This window comes from Coregonus clupeaformis, unplaced genomic scaffold (genome assembly GCF_020615455.1).
Source record: "Coregonus clupeaformis isolate EN_2021a unplaced genomic scaffold, ASM2061545v1 scaf1145, whole genome shotgun sequence".
Classification (NCBI taxonomy): Eukaryota; Metazoa; Chordata; class Actinopteri; order Salmoniformes; family Salmonidae; genus Coregonus; species Coregonus clupeaformis.
In genome coordinates, this window is record NW_025534599.1 from 146,941 (window position 1) to 174,899 (window position 27,959).

At 44.4% G+C, this 27,959-nt stretch overlaps 1 pseudogene; it reads right to left on the reverse strand.

The window, feature by feature from the left end:
• LOC123486328 overlaps positions 1–25,657 on the reverse strand; it is a 47,079-nt pseudogene extending 21,422 nt beyond the window's left edge.
• Between the last annotated feature and the right edge of the window lie 2,302 nt (positions 25,658–27,959).

A 27,959-nucleotide genomic window follows, 5' to 3' on the forward strand; every position in this document is an offset into this window, starting at 1 on the left:
CATGGAACGAGGGGTTAATGCGGTAATTAATGGGCAGTTGTAACCTATAACATACCTCGTTCAATCTCCTCAGGACTTTAAAGGGCCCCACAAACCGCCGACCCAGCTTCCGGCAGGGCAGGCGAAGGGGCAGGTTTCGGGTCGAGAGCCAGACCCGGTCTCCGGTGCATACACCGGAGCCTCACTGCGGTGGCGATCGGCGCTCGCCTTTTGCCGCCTGATGGCCCGCTGCAGATGGACATGCGCAGCGTTCCAAGTTTCTTCCGAGCGCCGAAACCACTCGTCCACCGCAGGGGCTTTGGTCTGGCTCTGATGCCAAGGTGCCAGAACCGGCTGATAACCTCTTCTTCACAAAAAAGAAACTCGAGGACACAGGGGAAGTAGACGGCCGTATGTACCCCTGTCTCAAAGATTCTGTGACGTAGGTCTCCATAGCGGCCGTCTCCTCCTGAGACAGAGGATACACGTGACTACGTGGAAGCACAGCACCTACCTGGAGGTCTATCGCACAATCCCCCTGTCGATGAGGTGGTAATTGAGTCGCCTTCTTCTTACTGAAGGCGAGAGCCAAATCGGCATACTCAGTTGGAATGTGCAAGGTGGGAACTTGGTTCGGTCTTTCCACCGTCGTTGCCCCTACGGAAACGCCTACACACCGCCCAGTACACTGATCAGACCATCCCTGGAGAGCTCTCTGCTGCCATGAAATGTTGGGGTCATGAGCTGTTAGCCAGGGAAGCGCCAACACCATGGGAAACGCAGGAGAATCAATCAAATACAAACGTACTATCTCCTCATGACCCTCCTGCGTTTTCATCCGGAGAGGCGCCGTGACCTCCCTAATCAATCCAGACCCCAACGGGCGGCTATCTAGGGCATGAATGGGGAAGGGCACATCAACAGGTACGATAGTAATCCCTAACTTATAGGTGAACTGGCAATCAATAAAATTCCCAGCTGCGCCTGAATCTACTAGCGCCTTATGCTGGGAGTGAGGAGAAACCTCGGGAAACACCACTTTACAGTTTTTCTCCATTGGTTTGGCTCATTTCTTGAAACAGAAATTACATTCTCAAAACTACATGGACAAACCTCCAAACCACTTGGCAATTGTTCACAACAGAATTGAATTTCTCATTCATTTCATCAAATTGCAAATGTCTAAGTACATGTCTCAATGTCTCAGTACATCTTTGCAAATGATTAAGTACAGGTAGCCTACATTTAGCACAATTTCCAAGTGAATAGATCTTGTTGATCTAAACTGATTGTTGATTCTCAGTCTAATGGTTGTTCGCTCCAAAACGTGTCAGCGTCATTTCATTGTATAAGTCATCACATGCACAATAGTCTGTTCAATTGTCAAAATTAGTCAAGAACATAATACCATGAATACCATATATGAATCCCTTGGAACATTTGATAAATTTATTACAGCAATTGACAGTCAGGTGAAACTAGAACTTGACTAACGAAGGAGGAGTTTCACACATCTCAGATGACCAATCAAACAGTATGTTTAGTTACCTGACAGGTGCTGTCCATGACTGTGAATGCTGCCAAACATGTATGTAAAGAGCTTGACCATGCAGGACCAGTACAATTTCTGAACATGGAGGCACCTGGCCAAGTAAATGAACAAGGGCAACTGCCTGCTCGAGGAAGAGGAAGAAGAAGAAGAGGAGGAGGAGGAGTAAGGGTGCGTGGTGGTGGAATAGGGGGAAGAGGCCGAGGAGCACGAAGACACCATGCTGTCCCGGATGAAATTCGGGCCACAATTATAGACCATGTCATCAACCATGGCCTCACAATGGCGGAGGCAGGTCGCCGAGTGCAGCCTAATGTGCCTCGCTCAACAGTCTCCTCCATCATCCAAACCTTTCGCAGGGAAAACAGGTATGTAGTCAGTCAATGATGGAATTATATGTTGTATAGGACAGGACACTGTGCATAGAGCAAGAAATATATTTATTTACATATTTACCTATTCATTTAGTGTGTGTGTGTGATAGGCCTACAGTAATATCTTACCTCAATGGGATGTTATGATACTAAAAATGACAAGAAAAACATTGGAGAAAATAAACTATGGAATAGTTTATTTTCTACAGTATTGATGATACAGTTTACAGTAGTATTCCAGTCACTGTGCAGTGATGCATTAGAATTGTGGTAAAGTTACTGTAAGTAAAACAACAATACAATTACATAGGTAACTCATTCTGTAAGGAATACATAAGGTATACATTACGAATGGAGTGTTGTCCTTTGACTTCTATATCTAGGATTGGACGACAACCTTGCACAGGTGGCAGAGGAAAACTTCTCAATGAACAACAAGAACAAGAGATCTGTAACATGGTGATGGCAAATAATGCCATCACATTGAGACAGATCCGCGCTGCAATCCTACAAGACAATGCCATATTCCAAAATGTCAACTCTATAAGCATCTTCACAATAGACCGGATATTGAAGAAGCATCAGATGACAATGAAGCAAATTTACAGGGTACCATTTGAGAGGAACTCTGATAGAGTGAAAGAGCTGCGGTACCAGTATGTACATGTAAGTCAGTTACTGGTTGTCCATCATTATAACATTTTTTACAATTAAGCAGTGGTTCCCAAACTTTTTTGGCTTCAGTACCCACTTTACCTGATTTGTGTATCCAGGTAATCCAGGTATGGAAGTATTTGATTTATCTGACTTCAACATTTCGCCTAAAAACTGCAGCTTACTGTATGATGCAATTATCATTATAATCCTTATTTTGAAGAATATAACATACAATAAGAAAAGGGGTCAAAGAGCTGCAATTAGTGCCTCCCATGTAAATCTATCTAATACTGTGGGTTTTACTGTAACATTTCAGTAAGTCTAGTCATTGATGATTTCCCCCCTCCCCTTTCTGTCAAATACCCCTGTAGTACCTCTGCATAGGGGTACATGTACCCCAGGTTTGGAACCACTGGAGTAGTGGCCAGTAGTATATTGAACTTGTGGAGAACATAGAACATTCCTATGTAATTGTCTGTAACTGTAGTGTATGACTCTTCTGTATGACTGATTTGATGTTTTCTTTTTTTACGCTATTGTAGAGAATAATGGCATTGGAAGGAAACGAGACCCATCACATCCTCGTGTTTGTGGATGAAGCTGGCTTCAACCTGGCCAAGGGCCAAGACGTGGCCGTAATATATTGGCCACCGGGCCGTGGTGGATGTCCCAGGCCAGCGAGGGGGCAATATAACTATGTGTGCTGCCATATCGGAGAATGGTGTGGCCACTCACATCCCCAGTCTTGGCCCATACAATACACAGAAGCTCCTCATCTTCTTGGACCGCCTTCATGTTGATTTGATCCCTGAAAATGAGAGCGGTCTCGTAGGGCCTCACCTACCACAATATGTCATTGTATGGGACAATGTGAATTTCCACCGTGGCCCGCTCATCAGGGCCTGGTTCACTACTCATCCAAGGATGGTCACGGTGTTCCTACCACCTTACTCTCCTTTCCTCAATCCTATTGAGGAGTATTTCTCCGCTTGGAGGTGGAGAGTGTATGAGCATCGGGCTCAAGATCAGAGGTCCCTGCTCCATGCAATGGACGCTGCGTGTGAGGATATTACAGGAGATCAGTGTAGGGGATGGTTGCGACATGCACGCCCGTTTTCTTCCCTCGTTGCATCGCAAGGGAGAATATACGCTGTGATGTGGACGAGAATCTGTGGCCAGACAGACAGCAGCGTGTGGATGGCCAGGAGGGTGAGGACAGCGACCAGTGAAGAACTGTTAGTTGTGAAACTCCAGCTTTATTTACAGCACTGTAGGCTGCATATAATTTTCATTGTTTTTTGTTTGTGTGTTTATATTACAGTATATTATGCTGTATACATGTTCTTTTTTTACTCTGATGTATGGAAGTTACTTTATGTGTGTGAATGATAATGGTTACAATTTCCTTGGCAGTATGAGTGCAATGTGTGATGTCAAACCTTGGAGGCTACTCTTACCCTAAAATCCTATTTATTTTTTTCAGTTTTATACACAATTGTATTCTGTGCTAGACAAAAAACAGTACAGTAACCATTGTCAATGAAGGACTGGGCTAAGACTGAAAGGTGGACATGAGGGATATTTCAATGGTCCTCTGCCATAGTGACAAAACATCTAAACATTTTGACTTGCAGTGCTTACACAATGCCAAAGGGACGAAGCATTTTGGGGGCACTGACTGTTTAAATGAGAAGGAAATTTAGTTTTGACACATGCGTGAACTGTTTTGGGAGAGGTATGAGCTTTTGCAGGTGAACCATGGTGTTGTGCCGAACCATCCACGTTATTTTGGCTAAAGCACCAAGAGTGTTGAGAACGTCCGGTCTGTTTCAAGAAATGAGCCAAAGCAATTGAGAAGGATCTTTGCCATTTTCGTGGCACTGACTCCTTATATGGGAAAGGAATTTAGTTTTGAAGCATGAGTGAACAGTTTTAGGAGAGATATGAGCTTTTGCAAGTGAGCTATAGTGTTGTGCTGAACTGTAAGACTGTTTTGCCAAATGATCTTAGAGTTTTGAGAATGTAATTTCTGTTTCAAGAAATGAGCCAAACCAATGGAGAAAAACTGTAATACACATATGATCAGCAGAGAGCTCTGGGTGAGTTGGGTGCCTACTCACCTGGAATGACTCATCAGTGCGTCGCCCACTGCCTCGATTCCTAGGAGACCCTCCCCAGCACCGACCAGCAGTGTTTCCTCTGCGGCCACAGTTGGTGCAGGGGACGGCCTCCCTCCTGGTCTCCCTCCTGGTCTCCCTAGCACCAGCACCCCCGAGCTCCATAGGGGTCGGCTCGGAAGTGCTGGGGGATGGAATGGACGGCCCCGAATCCGGACGTCCGCGGGTAGCCAACAGGGTATCCAGACGAATCGACATGTCCACCAGTTGATCAAAGCTGAGGTTGGTGTCCCTGCAGGTCAATTCCCGACGCACGTCCTCCCTCAGGCTGCATCTGTAGTGGTCGATGAGGGCCCTCTCATTCCATCCCGTGTTGGCAGCTAGCGTCCGGAAGCCCAGCGCGAACTCCTGCGCGCTCCTCCTCCCCTGTCTAAGGTGGAATAGACGCTCACCCGCCGCTTTACCCTCTGGTGGATGATCGAATACTGCCCGGAAGCGGCGGGTGAACTCCCCATAGCTGACCGTAGCGGCGTCTATCCCACCACATTCGGCGTTGGCCCACTCCAGCGCCTTGCCGGACAGACAGGTATGTAGAGTTCAACCTGGAGTAGGAAACCCTGACACCCGGCCGCGGTGCCATCATAAGCACTCGGGAGCGAGAGCCGAATCCCACTGGACTCCGGAGATGTAACGATGGGTATGGCTGATGGTGGTGGTATCGTAGGAGGAGGTGTGGGCAAACCTCCACTCTCCCATCGCCTCAAGGTGTCCATCACCCCTTGCATGGTGGTGCCCAGGTTCTGGATCATGGCCTCTTGGTGGATTACGCGCTCCTCCAGTGATCCACTTGGCACCGCCGATCCTGCTGACTCCATCGGAAGGTGTGTTATTCTGTCAGAATGCGACGGTGAAATGCGGTAGGCGAAGTCAAACGCAGGACACAGAGTATACTGGAAAACGTACTTTTACTCGAAAGTAACCAGAGTAGAAAAACAATCTCCACATAAGGAGGAATAAACAACCCGCACACGAACACTGCCGATGACGAATACAATAACACACAATACACAATGAACGACAGAGGGTTAAATAGGGAATACAATACAACATAATGGGGAACAGGTGTACACAATCAGGACAAAACAAGTCAAACACCGAAACATAGATCGGTGGCAGCTAGTACTCCGGGGACGACGAACGCCGAAGCCTGCCCGAGCAAGGAGGAGGAGCAGCCTCGGCTGATTCCGTGACAACTACAGTCAGTGAACAAAACGTACCACCACATATTCACGCCGCAGGCCTTTCACCCTGTCTTAATTTCTTTCAAATACAGTTGTTTCATCAGAACTTTATGTTTTTTAAGGATACGGGCTATTGTTGACAGAGAGACCTGTTGGACATTATTGAAAATTCTGAGATCATTGACAATAAAGGCTTGAAGTTCTCTAAGTCTGATAGCATTATTGGCCAAAACGAGGTTTATGATGTCTCTCGCTTGCTCCTGTGTGAATATGGGGCCCCTCCCTCCTTGGTGTTCTCGACGTTCAATCCTATGTTGGCCAAATGAAATACATGTAGCTTACTGTAAAATGATACAGGAATAGATACCAAAACTGTTGATATAGTACATGCAGTAAGCTATGGATTTTCTGTTGACAGAAGATACGTTTCTCACCTGTGCTCTTGACGAAATGTCTGAACTATTGATGCCACCATGTACCTGCTTAGGTTAGGCTGTACTCTCAGTCCAGTCTCCCTCAGCGTTAGTCCGTGGTTTATGGTCCACAATTGTAGCACGAATTTCGTTACACAGATTTGGTTGTCTTCTTCTTTGTGCATGTCCTACCCCTCCTCCAGGTCTTCCTCTTCCTCTTCCTCTTCCTCTCCCTCTCCCTCTCCCTCTCCCTCTTCCTCTTCCTCTTCCTCTGACACCGTCCATTTTTTTAAAAGACAGGTGAACTTACCTGTTGCCTTTTTATAGTGCTTAAACCTGATTGGTGTGTCTACAATTAAGCTCCAGTGTGTGTGCACACCTGGTGGCTGTGTTTAACTAATTGGTTCATGGGTGTGTTCATTTGAAAGCCTTTGCTTTGAAATTGCAAGGAAATGACATCATGATACATTTCTGTGTCAAATGCATACAAGTGTGTTTAGTGTTTTGCAAATCACTGTGTGTAATGTTTTGCAAAAAGTGTGAAGCTGACAATGTGCTTACAGTTGTGCAAATCTAGGCCGGTGTTTTGCTCCTTGAGTGTAAGGTTTTGCTAATTGTGGGAAAGTTTTAATTTTAGTGTGTAAGCAATTGAAAAAAACTGTAATATATCTGAGGGAAACCTGAATATATCTAGTCATATACCTGAGGGAAACCTGAATATATCTAGTCATATACCTGAGGGAAACCTGAATATATCTAGTCATATACCTGAGGGAAACCTGAATATATCTAGTCGTATTGGGCGGCAGGTAGCCTAGCAGTTAAGAGCGTTAGGCTAGTAACTGAAAGGTCGCTGGTTTGAATCCCAGAGATGACTGAAAATATCTAACTAGTTAGTTACACTCTCTCATGTTCACCTGTTTATAGAGAAAATAGGTGTAACTGGTGGGAATCAAACCTGGCTCTCACCAACCCAACTCCATTAGACTAAGAGGACACTGTCAAGGTCCGAAGGGTGACATTTACATTTTCATTGAGGGGAAACAAGGCAGGTTTGGGGTCAATTCCATTTCAATACAGGAAGTAAACTGAAATTTGGATTCCAACTCCAATTTTTCTAATGAAATGGACCCCAGCCGTGTAATAAGGTGAGGGAACAATGTCATATCTAAAGACACTTGTGTACTTCAGGACAGTTAGCTGCATCAGTATCTCAATATGATGTTATTATCCTTGTGAAATACAAAAGGTGATTGACATCATTAGTGTACCGTAGACATGATTTATTTCCTCCATTCTTCCTCTCCTCTATTTCCAGTCCCTGCTGCTGCTGCTGCTGTGTTGTCATGTGACCTCTAGGGTTGCATGGCTTACTCATGGCGTTGACATTTACTAACTCGACAGACCTGACCTCTATGCTCCCCTCAAGCCAACATAAGAGCCTTCAGGGAGGCTTTGTCTGTCTGACAGCAGATTCTGTTATTTTCTAAAGCAAAGGCACCTCCTTAGACAAACAGTAACTCCAGCACTGTAACAACAGCATTGTAATAATTGCCCCTTGTGGGATATATCAAGTATTCTGAATTTAATTGAATCAGTGCTTCCTGCTTTGATTAAAAAACTGCAAGATTTTGGAAGGAGGCTACAGTCTTAGAAAAAAGGGTTCCAAAAGAGAAAAAAGGGTTCCAAAAGAGAAAAAAGGGTTCCAAAAGAGAAAAAAAGGGTTCATAAAGGGTTCTTCAGCTAGCCCCATAGGAGAACCCTTTTGGGTTCCAGGTAGAACCCTTTTGAGTTCAATGTAGAACCTTCTGCGGAAAGGTTTTTTCAATGGAACCCAAAAGGGTTCTTCATAGGGTTATCCTATGGGGACAGTCGAAGAACCCTTTTGGGTTACAGATAGCACCTTGTTTTTCTAAGAGTGTAGACAGTGATTGTAATAATTACTAAGAATTGACGTTTCTTTCAGCAAATAGTCACAGTTGTACTAAAAGGATGAATAACCAACAATGCAATGAATGAGTAGCCTATGTTAGTGTCTATGTTTTATATTTGATAGTATGCATGCTCATCTCGCCTGCAAACCAATATTCTGTATGGGATAATTAAGACATCTTGAACCTTGAATAGTACTTAACCTAAACATACAGTGATACTGCAAGCCTTCTCCCTTTTAATGAGTAGATAAGCACTGTAATACTATAACACATACTTTAATCAGTAGTACTGTAATACTATAATATGTACTTTAATCAGCAGTACTGTAATACTATAATACATACTTTAATCAGCAGTACTGTAATACTGTAATATGTACTTTAATCAGCAGTACTGTAAAACTATAATACATACTTTAATCAGCAGTACTGTAATAGTATAATATGTACTTTAATCAGGGGTACTGTAATACTATAATATGTATTTTAATCAGCAGTACTGTAATACTATAATATGTGCTTTAACCAGCAGTACTGTAATACTATAATACATACTTTAATCAGCAGTACTGTAATAGTATAATATGTACTTTAATCAGCAGTATTGTAATACTATAATATGTACGTTAATCAGCAGTACTGTAATACTATATAATATGTACTTTAATCAGCAGTACTGTAATACTATAATATGTACTTTAATCAGCAGTACTGTAATACTATATAATATGTACTTTAATCAGCAGTACTGTAATACTATAATATGTACTTTAATCAGCAATAGTGTAATACTATAATACATACCAGAACCACTGCTGCTGCCGGTCCAACAAAGGCATACAGGAGACCACCTTCTAGAGATAGCCAGCAGCTGTAGAGAGAGGAGAGGAGGAGAGGAGAGGAGAGGAGGAGTAGAGAGAAGAGAGGAGAAGAGGAGAGGAGAGGAGAGGAGAAGAGGAGATATCAGCTAGCGAACCAACTCCCACAAAGAAATTAACACCCAGAATCACATAAAATGAATGGTGCACAGCTGCATACAGTTGTATTATCCTCCAGTGTGAATGGAGTACTAGCTAGCATATGCTGTGGTTCTACTTCAGAAAGTTTTACTGGAGAATAAAATGCTAAAGAGAGTTTTAAAACATTGTTTATGTACTAGTATTCAGCTGGGACACAACTTAGGAGCAAATGGGGTATTGTCAGAATCTTTTAAAATGCCCTCTGGGATTGTCTTGGGGGTTTTGTCAGGTTTGTAGGGTTCACCCTAGTCTGGGTTAGGAAACCCACTTGTTTCTGCTCAGGCTGTGCAGAGAAGAGACTTAATATAAGTTAAAGATTTGGTTGGCTGTCGCCTTGCAGGACTGCTCATAAGAGACTAGGTATGCTTTTTCCAACTGGATTTAGTTCACACCAACATTTGAAGGGGACACAGCATGATAATAGGGATTCTGAAGGTTTTACTGAGGGGTTTGAAGAAGATGAAGAGTTTATTTCCAAAACGCTACAGTATATCCACGTGTGTTTTTTCATCAGAAATGATTGCTTATGGGTACCTTCATGTGTGTGTAAAATATTACTGCTCTCAGATTTTTTATTTATATATTTTAGATGTGAATTAAAATGTAATTATTTTGCAAAATGCTATATATTCATTGTTTAGCTGGAATGGAATGTTGGTATCCTGTATATTTGACTGTGATATGTGGTTGTCTCACCTAGCTATCTTAAGATGAAGGCACTACCTGTAAGTCGCTCTGGATAAGAGCATCTGAAATGACTAAAATATAAAATGTAAATGTTTTACATATAGATCTCATATTACTGTATATCTATATATACAGTACCAGTCAAAAGTTTGGACACATCTACTCATTCAAGGGTTTTTCTTTATTTTTCACTATTTTCTACATTGTAGAATAATAGTGAAGACATCAAAACTATGAAAATAAAAAGTCTTAAACAAATCAAAATATATTTTATATTTGAGATTCTTCAAATAGCCACCCTTTGCCTTGATGACACCTTTGCACACTCTTGGCATTCTCTCAACCCTTGAATGAGTAGGTATGTCCAAACTTTTGACTGGTAGTGTATATATATATATATATATATATTTTAACATTTTTTTAATACTGATGCCATAAATGTATCATTTGTACAGTTCTTTATTATAAATGTAGTTATTTGTTATTTTTGCTGTGTAAAACCTAGCAGTACTACTGATTTCTCTGAGAGGGAGGCAGATATACGGTACAGTGTTTTGCAAAAAAACGTTATTATTTGTCTCTCTGAAATGAAACCATTAAGTGATAGATTTGAAACGAATACATGTGTCATTGAACAACCCCATGCCATGATTATATAGTGAAAAAACACACCAATCTCTTTCATAAGTTCTTTAAACAATAAAAGCTAATTTACCAACATTTCTGAAAATGAAACTCTTCAGATTTAAATGACCATTGACATAATTAGTATGAGGTTTTACAAATTGAAACAATTACATTTTGGGATATAGAGAGTGATTACCATTAGCAAACACCACACGTTAGAAATTATAATCATTACCAAAATATCAGAACTACCAAGGTGACACATAGGTAGACAGAAGTGAGATAAAACATACTATTGGGGTGTCCCATAGCCTTTTGCTTTCGTGAATCCCATTGAGATGGCAACCACTAAGGCAGGTAATCCTGAAAAAGAGTAGAATGAATACATGAATAACAAGAGAGGCAGTTCTGGTTCTGGTTCTGTTTCATTGTGCCGTACGGTCTTTATACAGAATGTGCAGGTTAACTATCTCCACCATCATTAGCGCCATAGATTGCAATGTTCTGCAGATAGAACTCCAGTCATCATAAGTAGCATAGTGTATTTAAAGATAGAATCCTTAGTTGCTACATCCATTTTTGGTTTTATAAATTAATTATATATACCCATTGATTCTTGAAGAATTTAACTTATAAATGCCTCATGAGCTTAGTTCAACAGTCGCACCCCATCAGAACCCAAAATAGAAGCTTGATTTACCCCAATGTTTGTAAACAATGTAGATGTAAACACACACTGCATAACCTCAACACATGGTTAAAACTATCATGTTGATTTCATGGATGGTCAATCCTTGCATCCGTCGCTCTGTCCATGAATTTGAATGTGGTTACATTTCGTCAGGCCCACCCCTCAACCTTTTTCCAAAGCAGAGGAGGGGTGACCGCTTTGATATTGTTTCAATGAAGGATTCTAGCTTTAAGAGGAGTGCTACCTACACACACAGTAGCATAATTCACAATGAAAACAATGAATAAGCGCTATGACAGACTGCTGTGGGTTTCCCTCTCTCTAGGACATGGGGCTTGTTCCCCCTCTAAACCACCCCATAATGCATTGCTGTTATGGATTGTTGCATTCCATCCTGCCTGCAGTATATGTGCCTGCCTGGAATATTAACACATTCCCTCTTGGCACAGCCCGGGAACACACACACACACGCACACACGCACACACACACACACACACACACACACACACACACACACACACACACACACACACACACACACACACACACACACACACACACACACACACACACACACACACACACACACACACACACACACACACACACACACACACACACACACACACACACACACAGCCTGGGAAGGATTTATTGATGCAATCATATTACCTGGAGGTAGGGGCGGAGACCTTGTGGTCGTCCACTAGTCTCTCCCAGTGCTGAAGAGGTAAAGGTGTTCCTAATGTATGGAGCTATGGCATAAATCACCTAACCTCCAGAGCACTGATCTGCTCTACACACATGTTCATATAAGCACATGCTAAGCACACACACCAACAGTGCTTGATTTACTGTAAAAAAAAAAACAAGGAATATTTACAATCTGAACAAGACAAGCAAATCAATTCTTACTGTAAACTATAAACCCCCACAGAGACCTTGGATGATACTGAACACTTGCAGTTCAAAAACCAACATTTATAATTGATGCTTGAGGATTGTATTGGTGCTTCAAATATTTTTCATAACTGTTGACTCATACTTTTCTTTCATTGGTTGAACATCTTTCATAGCAAACAAACACTTGCATGTTTCTGACAGTATCGTATGCTCACAGAGATGCTACAATGGATGAGTCTACAGAGATGCTACAATGGATGAGTCTACAGAGATGCTACAATGGATGAGTCTACAGAGATGCTACAATGGATGAGTCTACAATATATGCTACAATGGATGAGTCTACAATGGATGCTACAATGGATGAGTCTACAGAGATGCTACAATGGATGAGTCTACAATGGATGCTACAATGGATGAGTCTACAATGGATGCTACAATGGATGAGTCTACAGAGATGCTACAATGGATGAGTCTACAGAGAAGCTACAATGGATGAGTCTACAGAGATGCTACAATGGATGAGTCTACAGAGATGCTACAATGGATGAGTCTACAGAGAAGCCACGATGGATGAGTCTACAGAGATGCTAAAATTGATGAGTCTACAATGGATGCTACAATGGATGAGTCTACAGAGAAGCTACAATGGATGAGTCTACAGAGAAGCTACAATGGATGAGTCTACAGAGATGCTACAATGGATGAGTCTACATCGATGCTACTATTGATGAGTTTACTGTCATTTGTTCTCAGACTCATCCTCTCATTGATGTTCTGTGCAGTTGCAGGAGAAAAGATACAGCAAAGATACAACAAATCTATTTCCTGCTCTCCTAACATGACCATACAACGTCTAACCTTCTAACATCGAGCAAGACCACCCGTTTCTATCAGACATTCCACATTTACATTTAGCCTGTCTTTACATATCAGCTTTTACCTTTACACTTAAAGAACATCTCTCTCTCTCTCTTTCTCTCTCTCTCTCTCTCTCTCTCAGCCAGTAGCTCGGCCTAGAACTGCAATGACAAATAAAGAGAGAGAGACTTTTTTGTTGCTAGGTAACAGGAGGAATGAGTGTGTGGGCTCTTTCGTAATCAATTGGATTCTTAAAAGAGATTTCGGAAGTGTCTTTACTGTAGGTAAATTGTAATTATTTTGCACTATGGCCTATTTATTGCCTTACCTCCATAACTTACTACATTCGCACACACTGTATATATATTTTCTGTTGTATTTTTGACTTTATGCTTTGTTTACCCCATATGTAACTCTGTGTTGTTGTTTTTATCGCACTGCTTTGCTTTATCTTGGCCAGGTCGCAGTTGTAAATGAGAACTTGTTCTCAACTGGCTTACCTGGTTAAATAAAAAAAGGTAAGAGGTCCTTGGATGAGAGGTCAGTATGACATACAGGTTCAACTAGAGGTCTTCACGGATCCACCTGTACCCGAATACCTGAGACCCGATCCGGGACCCGAGCGGGTCCAGATACAGAATTCTAAATAATGTCACGGGTCTGGGTCGGATCTGATCTGATATGATTGTCATGGGTCTCAGGTATGTGTATGTAATTTTAACTGACTTCTGCAGTAGCGAGAGAGAGAAATTGATGCTGACTGGATCCGACCAAGTCTATACGGAACGGGTCTAGTTGTCCTCGGGTCCGTTCTGAACGGGTTTCTCAATTTATTTATTCATGCATAGCGGGTCTGGATGGGAAAGCCTCAGGTCCATTTAGAAACGGGTCGAAAACCTCTAGGTTCAACTGTACTTAGCAGTATGTTTCTCTCACACACTCTCTCTCTCTCTCTCTCTCTCTCTCTCTCTCTCTCTCTCTCTCTCTCTCTCTCTCTCTCTCTTCTCTCTCTCTCTCTCTCCTCCCTCTCTCTCTCTCTCTCTCTCTCTCTCTCTCTCTCTCTCTCTCTCTCTCTCTCTCTCTCTCTCTCTCTCTCTCTCTCTGTGTGGCCTGATGTATATCTATATAGAAATACTTTAATAATAATCATACATGCACTAGTTTCCTTTATCACTTAGTAGCAGAGCGGTGTCTTCTAGTTTAGCTCGTTGTACCATAAAAAGACAACAACAACAGAAGCCTTGTGCTACAACACTGCATATGCCTGGGTTCCATCCTAGCTATCAGCCATGTCGTAGTGAACTCCTATGAGGAAACAACCACCAGGCTAGCTCCTCAATCTCCCTACAGCCCAAGGGAAGTCCATTTACAGATCCCTAGGAGAGTTGGAACGGAGAGAGCACATCAGCACTGCAACACAGAACCTAGCTGACAGGAGGACGACAGATGAGGAGAGAGAGAGAGAGAGATGAGAGAGAAACAGAGAGAGAAACAGAGACAGATATATAGAGGGGCCCAAAGACAGATATCAGAGAAACCAATACTTTCTGCAGTCATGACCCAGGAGACACACACTCAGAGAAAAGGGAGGGGCAGAGAGATAAATAGACGCATTAAAGAACAGACCTACGAACCAATAGAGAGAGACCAAGGCATTTCAGAGTCATGACCCATGAGACAGAGACACTCTCCCCATCCCAGACAGAGACACTCTCCCCATCCCAGACAGAGACACTCTCCCCATCCCAGACAGAGACACTCTCCCCATCCCAGACAGAGACACTCTCCCTATCCCAGACAGAGACACTCTCCCTATCCCAGACAGAGACACTCTCCCTATCCCAGACAGAGACAGAGACACTCTCTCCATCCCAGACAGAGACACTCTCCCCATCCCAGACAGAGACAGAGACACTCTCCCTATCCCAGACAGAGACAGAGACACTCTCTCCATCCCAGACAGAGACAGAGACACTCTCCCCATCCCAGACAGAGACACTCTCCACATCCCAGACAGAGACACTCTCCCCATCCCAGACAGAGACACTCTCCCCATCCCAGACAGAGACACTCTCCCTATCCCAGACAGAGACACTCTCCCCATCCCAGACAGAGACACTCTCCCCATCCCAGACAGAGACAGAGACACTCTCCCCATCCCAGACAGAGACACTCTCCACATCCCAGACAGAGACACTCTCCCCATCCCAGACAGAGACACTCTCCCCATCCCAGACAGATACACTCTCCCCATCCCAGACAGAGACACTCTCCCCATCCCAGACAGAGACACTCTCCCCATCCCAGACAGAGACAGAGACACTCTCTCCATCCCAGACAGAGACACTCTCCCCATCCCAGACAGAGACAGAGACACTCTCCCCATCCCAGACAGAGACAGAGACACTCTCCACATCCCAGACAGAGACACTCTCCCCATCCCAGACAGAGACACTCTCCCCATCCCAGACAGAGACACTCTCCCCATCCCAGACAGAGACACTCTCCCCATCCCAGACAGAGACACTCTCCCCATCCCAGACAGAGACACTCTCCCCATCCCAGACAGAGACACTCTCCCTATCCCAGACAGAGACACTCTCCCCATCCCAGACAGAGACAGAGACACTCTCTCCATCCCAGACAGAGACAGAGACACTCTCCACATCCCAGACAGAGACACTCTCCCCATCCCAGACAGAGACACTCTCCCCATCCCAGACAGAGACACTCTCCCCATCCCAGACAGAGACACTCTCCCCATCCCAGACAGAGACACTCACCCCATCCCAGACAGAGGAACCTCTTCCTGATGAGCCTGGTGCGGACCTTCCCGGTGACGGCCATGTAGGACTGCCAAGCCTCCGTCAGGACCCAGCAGAACGACGCCAGGAAGAAGAAGTGAAGAAAGGCTGTTGTCATGGTACAGACACCCTGTTGGTGATGAAGAAATGGGAGAATTAGGTTCTGGATGGTAAAACCTTGTGATGAACATGAGTGAGAGGGACAACAAAGCGTCTCAGAGTGGGATAGCTGATATAGGATCAGTTTAGCCTTTTAGATCATAATGAATAAGATTACATGGACGAGGAGGACCTGGTCCTAGATCAGCACATATGGGCCTAGCTTATTAGAAGAATTGACTGGGTCAATTCTGTGATTCCCATAATGCACCACAGTTTGATCACATAAAAACAGTCACAAAAGCAGCACAGTATCGTATAACAATTCTACTCAGGTATAAACCACAGTAGCTCTGAACTGCACTTTCATTCTACATAATACCTTATAAACCAAAGATTTTACTACACTCCATTAATACATTATCCATTTGCCATGAGCACTACAACTGCATACAAGTACAGCATACATATATAAAGCTTCTTCTAAATGGTATATTGGTTAGCTTGACAAATACATCTTGTAATAGTACCCTGCCCTGAACAGTAATAGTACCCTGCCCTGAGCAGTAACAGTACCCTGCCCTGAGCAGTAACAGTACCCTGGCCTGAGCAGTAACAGTACCCTGCCCTGAACAGTAATAGTACCCTGCCCTGAGCAGTAATAGTACCCTGCCCTGAGCAGTAATAGTACCCTGCCCTGAGCAGTAACAGTACCCTGCCCTGAACAGTAATAGTACCCTGCCCTGAGCAGTAATAGTACCCTGCCCTGAGCAGTAATAGTACCCTGCCCTGAGCAGTAACAGTACCCTGCCCTGAGCAGTAAGTGAATAAGAGCATTGGTTAGAATCCCATGACTGCAGCAACAGGAACGACAGACAGGCAGACAGACAGACAGGCCGGCAGACAGACAGACAGACAGACAGACAGACAGACAGGCAGGCAGGCAGGCAGGCAGGCAGGCAGACAGACAGACAGACAGACAGACAGACAGACAGACAGACAGACAGACAGACAGACAGACAGACAGACAGGCCGGCCGGCAGACAAACAGACAGACAGACAGGCAGACAGGCCGGCAGACAGACAGACAGGCAGCACTACTACTAATGATCAGATTGGGAGCCAGAGAACCAGGCTGACTGACTGACTAACTGACACAAAAGCCATGGCTCTGCATTTCTCTGCCTGCAGCACACACACATTAGTATGCTTGAGATCGAACAGGAAGGCACGTGAAGCAAGGTCAAGCCATTTACACAGAGAGGGAGTGTTTGTGTGTATTTTTGTTTAACTGTCCTTGTGGGTACCAGAAGTCCTCACAAGGATAGTAAAACAAGGAAAAGTCGGACAAGTGGGGACATTTTTCCGGTCCAAATGAGGAAAAATGCTATTTTAGCCTTAAGGGTTAGGTTTAGGGTTAGGGTTACAATTATGGTTAGGGTTAGGGTTAGGGGTTACAGTTAGGTTGAGGGTTAGGTAAGGGCTGGAGTTAGGGTTACAGTAGGTATAGTTTTAGGGTTAGGGGTTTGGAGTCAAGGTTAGGCTTTGGGTTAAGGTTAGGATTATGGTTAGGTTAAGGGTTAAGGTTAGGGTTAGGGTTAGATTTTGGGTTAGGGGTTAGGGAAAATAGGATTTTAGATGGGAATCAATTATTTGGTCCCCACAAGGATAGCAATACAAAACTGTGTGTGTGTGTATGTGTGTGTGTGTGGGTGTGTGTGTGTGTGTGCGCTTGTCCATCACTATTCTTCCTAAGCAGATAAAGCAACAGCCTGGATTTGGGCGTGAATCCATGAAAAAGAGGATTAGTGAATGAAGAAGTAGCCTTAATAAGCTTGGTGAAAGGGAAGGGACATGTACAGTGGGTAGTGAGAGGATTACGCTGATGTCAGTTCAGACACTCTCTGGTTTCAGTATTTCCTGTTTTTGAGTGTTACTACGCAAAGAGGGGGAACAGTTGAGCATGTGTCAGCTCCTTCCAATTCCAAGACTTCCCTCACAACATCTTCCACACTGTGCTGTACTGTAGACACCCACAGCAGAGTGATTAGATTAACATTCAACACATCCATCCTCTTGAATTCGAAAAGCTACTTAATTCGAAAAACAACAAAACTTCAGCCCCGCCACGTAGTTTGCTATTGAGCTGAGGGATGGGGCTGGAGATGCTTTAATTGAAATGACCAATGAACAGCAGTATATTTTGCAGATCGCACCTTTAATGTTGATGGAAGCGACTAGGGATACTGACTAACCCATGTTTAGGCCATGTGAGAAATTAAATTATGTTTACCCATGGCCAGGAGGGAATTTAATCACGCCTTTGTGGATGCGGCTGGCAAATGTTTTCCCTGAATTCATGCATGCATGCACATAGTCCCCTTTTGAACTCTAATACAACTGCCTGCTTTAGAAAGAGATCGCACACCAACAGTATGTCATGTGATCTCCTTATACCTCCCAGTTTGCATCATTATAATTTAAAAATAGGGTAATGTTTTCTCAGTTAGAGGAGATGAGCACGGAGACATGCAATATGTGTTTTTGGAATGGGGGTATGGAACCCATTCATTTTTGTATTTATCTTCATGTGTTTCCTATACTACTTGTCATTTTAGGTCATTTCTTGGACTGCATTCAGGGCTCCCTCAAAAAATTGACTTTGGTCTCAATGGTGCTCCCCTGCCTAAATAAAGGTTAAATAAAATAAATAAATAACCCCATTTGTTTGGTGTGAGCTCATCATGTCAGATGTATTTAGAAAACAAATCTAAACAGAAAGACATTACCTTATTCAAAGTAATTAAAAAGAGATTGCTGTATCCTGATTTCCCCCCAACAATCCTCCCTGGGACATAATCTGAGGTAAAGTAGGCAAAGACTTCACATCTGATCACTGTACCTATCAGTGTGGTGTGTGTGTGTGTGTGTGTAGTTGTGTCTGTGTGTGTGTGTGTGCGTGTGTGTGTGTGTGTAGTTGTGTGTGTGTGTAGTTGTGTCTGTGTGTGAAGTGTTGCATAATGCTACGTTATATAAAGTCTCTTCTAGTCTCTTCTTCCTCTCCTCCTCTCCTCCTCTCCTCCTCTCTTTCTCCTCTCTTTCTCCTCTCTTCCTCCTCTCTTCCTCCTATCTTCCTCCTCTCCTCCTCTCTTCCTCCTCTCCTCCTCTCTTTCTCCTCTCTTCCTCCTCTCTTCCTCCTCTCTTCCTCCTCTCCTCTTCTCTTTCTCCTCTCTTTCTCCCCTCTTTCTCCTCTCTTCCTCCTCTCCTCCTCTCCTCCTCTATTTCTCCTCTCTTCCTCCTCTCTTCCTCCTCTCTTCCTCCTCTCCTCCTCTCCTCCTCTATTTCTCCTCTCTTCCTCCTCTCTTCCTCCTCTCTTCCTCCTCTCCTCCTCTCTTCCTCCTCTCTTTCTCCTCTCTTTCTCCTCTCTTTCTCCTCTCCTCCTCTCCTCCTCTATTTCTCCTCTCTTCCTCCTCTCCTCCTCCTCTCCTCCTCCTCTTCCCTTCCTCCTCTCTTTCTCTCTTTCTCCTCTCTTCCTCCTCCTCTCTTCCTCCTCTCCTCCTCTCTTCCTCCTCTATTTCTCCTCTCTTCCTCCTCTCTTCCTCCTCTCCTCCTCTCCTCCTCTCTTCCTCCTCTATTTCTCCTCTCTTCCTCCTCTCTTCCTCCTCTCCTCCTCTCCTCCTCTCTTTTTCCTCCCTTCCTCCTCTCCTCCTCTCCTCCTCTCCTCCTCTCTTCCTCCTCTCCCTCCTCTCCTCCTCTCCTCCTCTCTTTCTCCTCTCTTCCTCCTCTCTTCCTCTCCACACGGCAGACAGTAGGTCTAGAGCCAGGTGTTGGAGGAGAAATATAACACATTCTCTCCACACGGCAGCCAACCAATGTACCATCCACAGATTTACAATTTTATTATGTTTTTATAAGAAAACACCAAGAGACCATGAACTTGATAATGAACCCCTTTGTTAGTCTAAGGGTGTATCCCAGACGGCACACTTTATAGTGCACTCCTTTTGCCCAGAACCCTATGTGCCCTTTGGGTGCCAAATAGGGTTCCATTTGGGACGGAACCTACATTTCACGGCTGAGACAGCCACCTCCAGAGATGATGCCAGAACACCAATTTCCATTTCAAATATTGTTGATATAATTATGTTTTCTTCTTATCAAACGTTACCTGGACGAGGCTGTGTGTCTTATTGACATGCGAAATCTACCGTGTTTGTGCGTGTGTCTGTTTGTGTGTGTGTGTGTGTGTGTGACCGTGTGTGTGCACTCACTCGCGGGTGTGTGTCTATGTATGTGTGTACGCCTGTGTGTGTGTGTACGCCTGTGTGTGTGTGTGTGTGTACGCCTGTGTGTGTTTGTGTGTAGGCCTGTGTGTGTGTGTGTGTGTGCAAAGAAAATGGACGCTTCATAGCACACGTGAAACCTCCCAAGACAACCGTGCCATCTGATCTGGCCCTGTACAGTAATTACAGATAGGACACACACACCGTACACACAACTTTTGTTGTTCCAGTCGCATCGCACGCATGGTGAAACACACGATGTCAATGCTTTGAACGCCCACCTTATTAATACTGTAAATAGGCTTAGATGCAGACAAAAGGCTTAGATGCAGACAAAAGCTGAAAATCTACATATTCATATTTACAGGTTAGAGCTGCTCCTTCCTTGTGTGAGTCCCAAATGACACCCTATTCCCTTTCTAAAAAGTGGGTGGGTTTTCAAAGCAGTGATGCTACAGGGTCTTAATACAGCCGCTGTTGTTACTAATTGGCACATAGGCCTATGTAAGCCGGGATAAAAACAACCTGACAATGTGGCCATGACGTAGGCGCTGTAGCTTCACAGTGACAGATGCTTTAGATCCCAAGGCCAATTACCATAACAATGTCAAACAACATTTAGTTTAACTCAATACATGCATTTCAGTGGCAATGGTTAGTTCTGTTATTTGACATCATGCATTGGTATGACTACTGCATCTTGGATCTGAATGACTTGAAATAAAAACTATCATGGTAGGCTACACGTTGTTTCCTCAATGCACAGGTTACCATGACATGCATTCTCTCTGTTCTCTTATTGTTCAAGAAATGGTATAACTACTGTTTCTTATGATATTCAAGTAGAACCGATCACTGTGAACAAGTGGTGGAATAGTAAATATGACAGCAGCTCCTGAGTCGTCAAGGACCAGAGAGAGGAGAAGATGGCGGATGGCTGGATGAAGAGATGTGTGAGACATCCTTGTGACTAGAAGGTGACCAAGTAACGAGAGGTGTCTGATCTGCCTGTGGAGAACAAAGACGTCTGGAGGGGTCAACAGATAGAGGCTGGCAGTAATGTAGAGTCACACACACATTGGCACACAAACGTACACACTCACAACAAAATTGTGATTCTCAGGATTTAAAGGCCCACAATGTACGTCAAGAGTAGGTCCGACTCACATCACAGTACAGTTGAAATATATATGGCAAATAGAAATCCTATATGGATGGTGTTAAAAGATATATGGGAGGTATTGAATGGAATTGAAGGATGGGACTAATAACAACTAACAACAAACAATAACAAGATAACTAATAATGTAGGCACGCTGTGTCCATAATAAGTGTATGGGTTGTAGGTTGGGAGCTTTTGTGAAAGAGCACAGTTAGAAAGATATGGCATATAGAAGCAAACCGGATGGACATCATGAAAATGATCGGAGAGGTTGAGAGTAGAAGAAGTTCAGGAGAAAGAACAAACGAAATGTAATTAGTGTAAAATTGACTGTGTCCATAAAATGTAGATAGTGGGTATGGGCTGGAAGTAGAGTCCTAGGCGTTGTTGTTCACTAGTTTACTGCAAGTGGGGAAAGGGTGGCGGGGTTGGAAAGTAATAAAGGGGAATATATATATATTTTTTTAAAGGATATGTACAGTGAGGGAAAAAATTATTTGATCCCCTGCTGATTTTGTACGTTTGCCCACGGAAAAATAAATGATCAGTCTATAATTTTAATGGTAGGTTTATTTGAACAGTGAATCCAGAGAAACGCATGTCAAAAACGTTATAAATTGATTTGCATTTTAATTAGGGAAAAAGTATTTGACCCCTCTCAATCAGAATGATTTCTGAGCTCCCAGGTGTCTTTGAAACACGGTAACGAGCTGAGATTAGGAGCACACTCTTAAAGGAGTGCTCCTAATCTCAGTTTGTTACCTGTATAAAAGACACCTGTACACAGAAGCAATCAATCAATCAGATTCCAAACTCTCCACCATGGCCAAGACCAAAGAGCTCTCCAAGGATGTCAGGGACAAGATTGTAGACCTACACAAGGCTGGAATGGGATACAAGACCATTGCCAAGCAGCTTGGTGAGAAGGTGACAACAGTTGGTGCGATTATTCGCAAATGGAAGAAACACAAAATAACTGTCAATCTCCCTCGGCCTGGGAATCCATGCAAGATCTCACCTCGTGGAGTTGCAATGATCATGAGAACGGTGAGGAATCAGCCCAGAACTACACGGGAGGATCTTGTCAATGATCTCAAGGCAGCTGGGACCATGGTCACCAAGAAAACAATTGGTAACACACTACGCCATGAAGGACTGAAATTCTGCAGCGCACGCAAGGTCTCCCTGCTCAAGAAAGCACATATACAGGGCCGTCTGAAGTTTGCCAATGAACATCTGAATGATTCAGAGGAGAACTGGGTGAAAGTGTTGTGGTCAGCTGAGACCAAAATCGAGCTCTTTGGCATCAACTCAACTAGCCGTGTTTGGAGGAGGAGGAATGCTGCCTATGACCCCAAGAACACCATCCCCACCGTCAAACATGGAGGTGGGAAACATTATGCTTTTGGGGATGTTTTTCTGCTAAGGGGACAGGACAACTTCACTGCATCAAAGGGACGATGGACGGGGCCATGTACCGTCAAATCTCGGGTGAGAATCTCCTTCCCTCAGCCAGGGCATTGAAAATGGGTCGTGGATGGGTATTCCAGCATGACAATGACCCAAAACACACGGCCAAGGCAACAAAGGAGTGGCTCAAGAAGAAGCACATTAAGGTCCTGGAGTGGCCTAGACAGTCTCCAGACCTTAATCCCATAGAACATCTGTGGAGGGAGCTGAAGGTTTGAGTTGCCAAACGTCAGCCTTGAAACCTTAATGACTTGGAGAAGATCTGCAAAGTGGGACAAAATCCCTCCTGAGATGTGTGCAAACCTGATGGCCAACTACAAGAAACGTCTGACCTCTGTGATTGCCAACAAGGGTTTTGCCACCAAGTACTAAGTAATGTTTTGCAGAGGGGTCAAATACTTATTTCCCTCATTAAAATGCAAATCAATTTATAACATTTTTGACATGCGTTTTTCTGGATGTTTTTGTTGTTATTCTGTCTCTCACTGTTCAAATAAACCTACCATTAAAATTATAGACTGATCATTTCTTTGTCAGTGGGCAAACGTACAAAATCAGCAGGGGATCAAATACTTTTTTCCCTCACTGTATGTATGTATGTATGTATGTATGTATGTATGTATGTATGTATGTATGTATGTATGTGGGTGTGTATGTGGGTGTGTATGTGTGTATATGTATAAATATATGTGTATGTATGTGTATAATATATATATATATATATATATATATATATATATATATATATATATATATATATATATATATATACACATACATACACATATACCTATACATATACACACATACACACCCACAGTGGGGAGAACAAGTATTTGATACACTGCCGATTTTGCAGGTTTTCCTACTTACAAAGCATGTAGAGGTCTGTCATTTTTATCATAGGTACACTTCAACTGTGAGAGACGGAATCTAAAAAATCCAGAAAATCACATTGTACATGATTTTTAAGTAATTCATTTGCATTTTATTGCATGACATAAGTATTTGATACATCAGAAAAGCAGAACTTAATATTTGGTACAGAAACCTTTGTTTGCAATTACAGAGATCATACGTTTCCTGTAGGTCTTGACCAGGTTTGCACACACTGCAGCAGGGATTTTGGCCCACTCCTCCATACAGACCTTCTCCAGATCCTTCTGTATATGTATGTATATGTATGTATGTGTGTATATATGTGTGTGTATATATTGTGATGTCACGAGAGGCTACACAGCTTTCAGCGGGATTGCTCAAGTAGTGCAAGGAGACCAGGTTCAACCAAAACAAGGATTTTATTAAAGGTCTTGGGAAACTAACGAAAGTATAACACAATTCTGTTCTCGGGTGGCTCTTTAAGGGTTACCAGTTCAGGGATGTCTCTTCCACATCCAAAATCATAACTCTCCCTCGCTCAAATAACTTTTCCCCAGTCTTACTGTATTCCACGTTGCAGCTAGTGGCCAACCCAGCAAAACGTCCTTCCAAATGTCCCACACGTATTTCCACAGGTGCATATATCCAAAGGTGAGTATTTCCCAAAGGTAAGTATCTCCAAATCCTTATATTCCTCATGGAAGTGGACGTGCAGCACTCTTGTCCTCCAGAGAGCCCAGCTTGGAGACCGTGTCTCTTCCCTTCAACAAACCTTCAGCTCATCAGCTCCTGATTGGTTTCAGCTGCGTGGGAAGATTGGCCATAGAGGGGTGGAGTTCCCGACCATACCAGCAGATGGAGCCATAGCTGTCTGAGTTTGCAGCCACCTCAGGGGGATGTAACGTCCCTCCAGGACACAGCCTCTCGTGACATCACACATCCCCCTCCTCGGGACCGACGTCCTCGTCGGGGTAAAGGCAGCGAAGAAGGCATCACGCCGGGAGAGGGCGTCCGCATTGCCGTGGTGCTTGCCAGCCTGCTCTCTCTTCAACTCCTCCACCTCTAGGACCAGGGACTCAGCCTCCTGTTGTCTCTCCTTGAGTTTCTTACTGAACGCATCAGCCTTGGTTTTAGCAGAGTTTAGCTTCTGTTGAGCAGCTTTCAGTTCCTTCTCTCTGCCTCCGCATTCTTCATCTTGTTCTCCAACACCTTGTACTTCTCCTCTGCCTTCTTCTGGACCTCCTTACTACTGCGTGCAGGGTCTCCTCACACTCCTCGATGGTCCTGCGCAGCCTCTCCAGCTCCTCCTGTTGCTTAGGAAGGAGCTCTGTTGGAGTTTAGCCTGGAGGATATCTAACTCTTCTCTGTCTTCATGTCTAACTGTTGCTTTAACAAACGATACCTCTCAGCGGGTCCCCTTCAGACCAGACAGTTCTTTGTCCAGATTCTGTAGCTCCGTCTCTGTGTCGGTCTGGGCACCTGCCATCCCTATCAGAGCCCGGGCGGGAGTGAGTAATTCGGAGGGATTGCACCGAAGCTTCCCAGGATGAGTCTTGCCTCTCCGTTTCCGAGGTACTCGGGTTATCCTCTCCTGAGACTCTCTCCAGAGTGGGTAAAAGGCTGGGCAGTCTCGTCCAATTAGGACAGGGACGGGGAGGGAATCAACCACCCCCGCCGTCTGTGTATGGTTCCCCGTGTGCTGGTCATTGTAAGTTCAGTAATGGGGTATTCTCTGGTGTCCCCATGGACACAGGAAACTGGGAGGACTTTTCCCCGGGGTCAGACACGTTGGGCCCACCAAATCCTTACGCACCAGGGTGGCCCGGCTACCAGAATCCAGTAAGGCCTCCACATCATGGTGATTCACAGTTACCGGGCAGGTTGGGGGTGTCGATCTGGGCCGCCATCTACGACTCCCAAGAGCGAGGCAAAACGGTGTGTGGGTGCTGAGCTGGAGGACTCCGCAGTGGGCATAGGTTCATCGGCTGGTTTCCCACACTGCCAGGAGATATGTCCCATCTCCCCACACGGTAACACTGTCGAAGTTTCCCCTCCTGGTGTACTCTTCTTGGCCCCGCCTGGTTTTTGGCTCCCCTGGGCCGGGATAAGTCCTGACGTGGCTGGGTTCGAGACCTTGGGGTCCTTTGGACGGGGTTCTTCCCATTTGTGGTGGGGCCGCACTCCTGGGGTCTTTTTGGGAAGCATTCAGCATCTCCGCTGTGGCCTGGTACTTTTCCACAGCTTCCACGGTCAGATCAGCCGTGGTCAAGGCCTGTTGACTGATGAACCGTTTTGCCTCTATAAGGCAGGGGCGCGTGAGGTAACGATCCACCACAACGGCCTCCACCACCGCCGCTGCCTGTATTCCTCTTCGCGGATCCAGCCATTTCCTTGCGATTCGGACAAGTTCATGCATCTGCGCCCGAGGAGGTTGGTCTGGTTGGAAGGTCCAGCCGTGAAAGCGCTGGGCAACATACCAAACTTTGTGAGTCCATATCTGCTGAGGATCTCAGACTTCAGGGCATCATAGTCAGTAACCTGGTCAGGGCCCAGGTCCCGGACAGCATTCAGCGATTCCCGGTTAGAAAGGGGGCTAACAGACCAACCCACTGTTGCTTGGGCCAGGCTTCCCTAGTGGCCGTGGCCTCAAATGCATGCAGGTATGCCTCAATGTCATCGGTGCTCCCATCTTAGATATAAAGTCACTTGCCTTTATTGGGCGGGTATTTTGGACCACCCTCTGTCTCTGCAACTGCAATTCCTCTGCCTTCAGAAGGTTGGCTTTCTTTTGCTCCTCCAAGAGAGCCACGTTTGCTTGCATCTGGGCTTGCTGGCCAGCAACAAGGGCTTTCAATATGTCCTCCATTTCAGTCGGCGGGGAGCCTACGGCCAACTTGGGAAAAACTGGGTGATCAAACCTTCGGTATCCCTCCTCTGACATGCACTATTAACGCTTGAGCGTACCTGTATTCTCCACCATCTGTGATGTCACGAGAGGCTACACAGCTTTCAGCGGGATTGCTCAAGTAGTGCAAGGAGACCAGGTTCAACCAAAACAAGGATTTTATTAAAGGTCTTGGGAAACTAACGAAAGTATAACACAATTCTGTTCTCGGTGGCTCTTTAAGGGTTACCAGTTCAGGGATGTCTCTTCCACATCCAAAATCATAACTCTCCCTCGCTCAAATAACTTTTCCCAGTCTTACTGTATTCCACGTTGCAGCTAGTGGCCAACCCAGCAAAACGTCCTTCCAAATGTCCCACACGTATTTCCACAGGTGCATATATCCAAAGGTGAAGTATTTCCCAAAGGTAAGTATCTCCAAATCCTTATATTCCTCATGGAAGTGGACGTGCAGCACTCTTGTCCTCCAGAGAGCCCAGCTTGGAGACCGTGTCTCTTCCCTTCAACAAACCTTCAGCTCATCAGCTCCTGATTGGTTTCAGCTGCGTGGGAAGATTGGCCATAGAGGGGTGGAGTTCCCGACCATACCAGCAGATGGAGCCATAGCTGTCTGAGTTTGCAGCCACCTCAGGGGGATGTAACGTCCCTCCAGGACACAGCCTCTCGTGACATCACAATATATATATATATATATAAAACATGGGGGATTGGAAGTGATGCAGACAATTACATTGATGGAAGTTGCAATCTATCTGCAATATTAAGCTGATCTACCAACCCCCCCCAAAAAAAAATAAGAAAAAAATAGAGTAGGTCCTAAAGCTTTCTTAAATTCTATACACACGACACAGTACTAACATGGTGTAACACCCTGACATGCTGAATCCTTCCCTGCAAGTTAAAGGATGGATGGAATCAAAGATGTCTACGTGTACAGCAACATATTGGATATTTGATGATTCATCTTCAATTTCAACTGACAGGTAAAAGTCTAGTTAGCGTCTTAGGGAAGCTAACCCTACCGCCTGGTTCCTCAGATCATCAAATAGGAGAGATCAAGACGTACATTCTTGTCTGATAGCACTGCTTTGATGAAGAGTGTGAAGGGGGTTACCATAGAGATCCTATTAAATATTCTAATTACGTGAGGGTTACCCTTGACAGAGCACTTAGGGACAGTAAGCAAGATGATGTGCTTAGTGAGAATGTTCACGAGGAGGAACTGGATGTTCAAGAATACATTTAAGTGTGTCTGTTTGTATTGGGTGAATGTGTATGGATTAATCTACATTGTATGGGGGAAT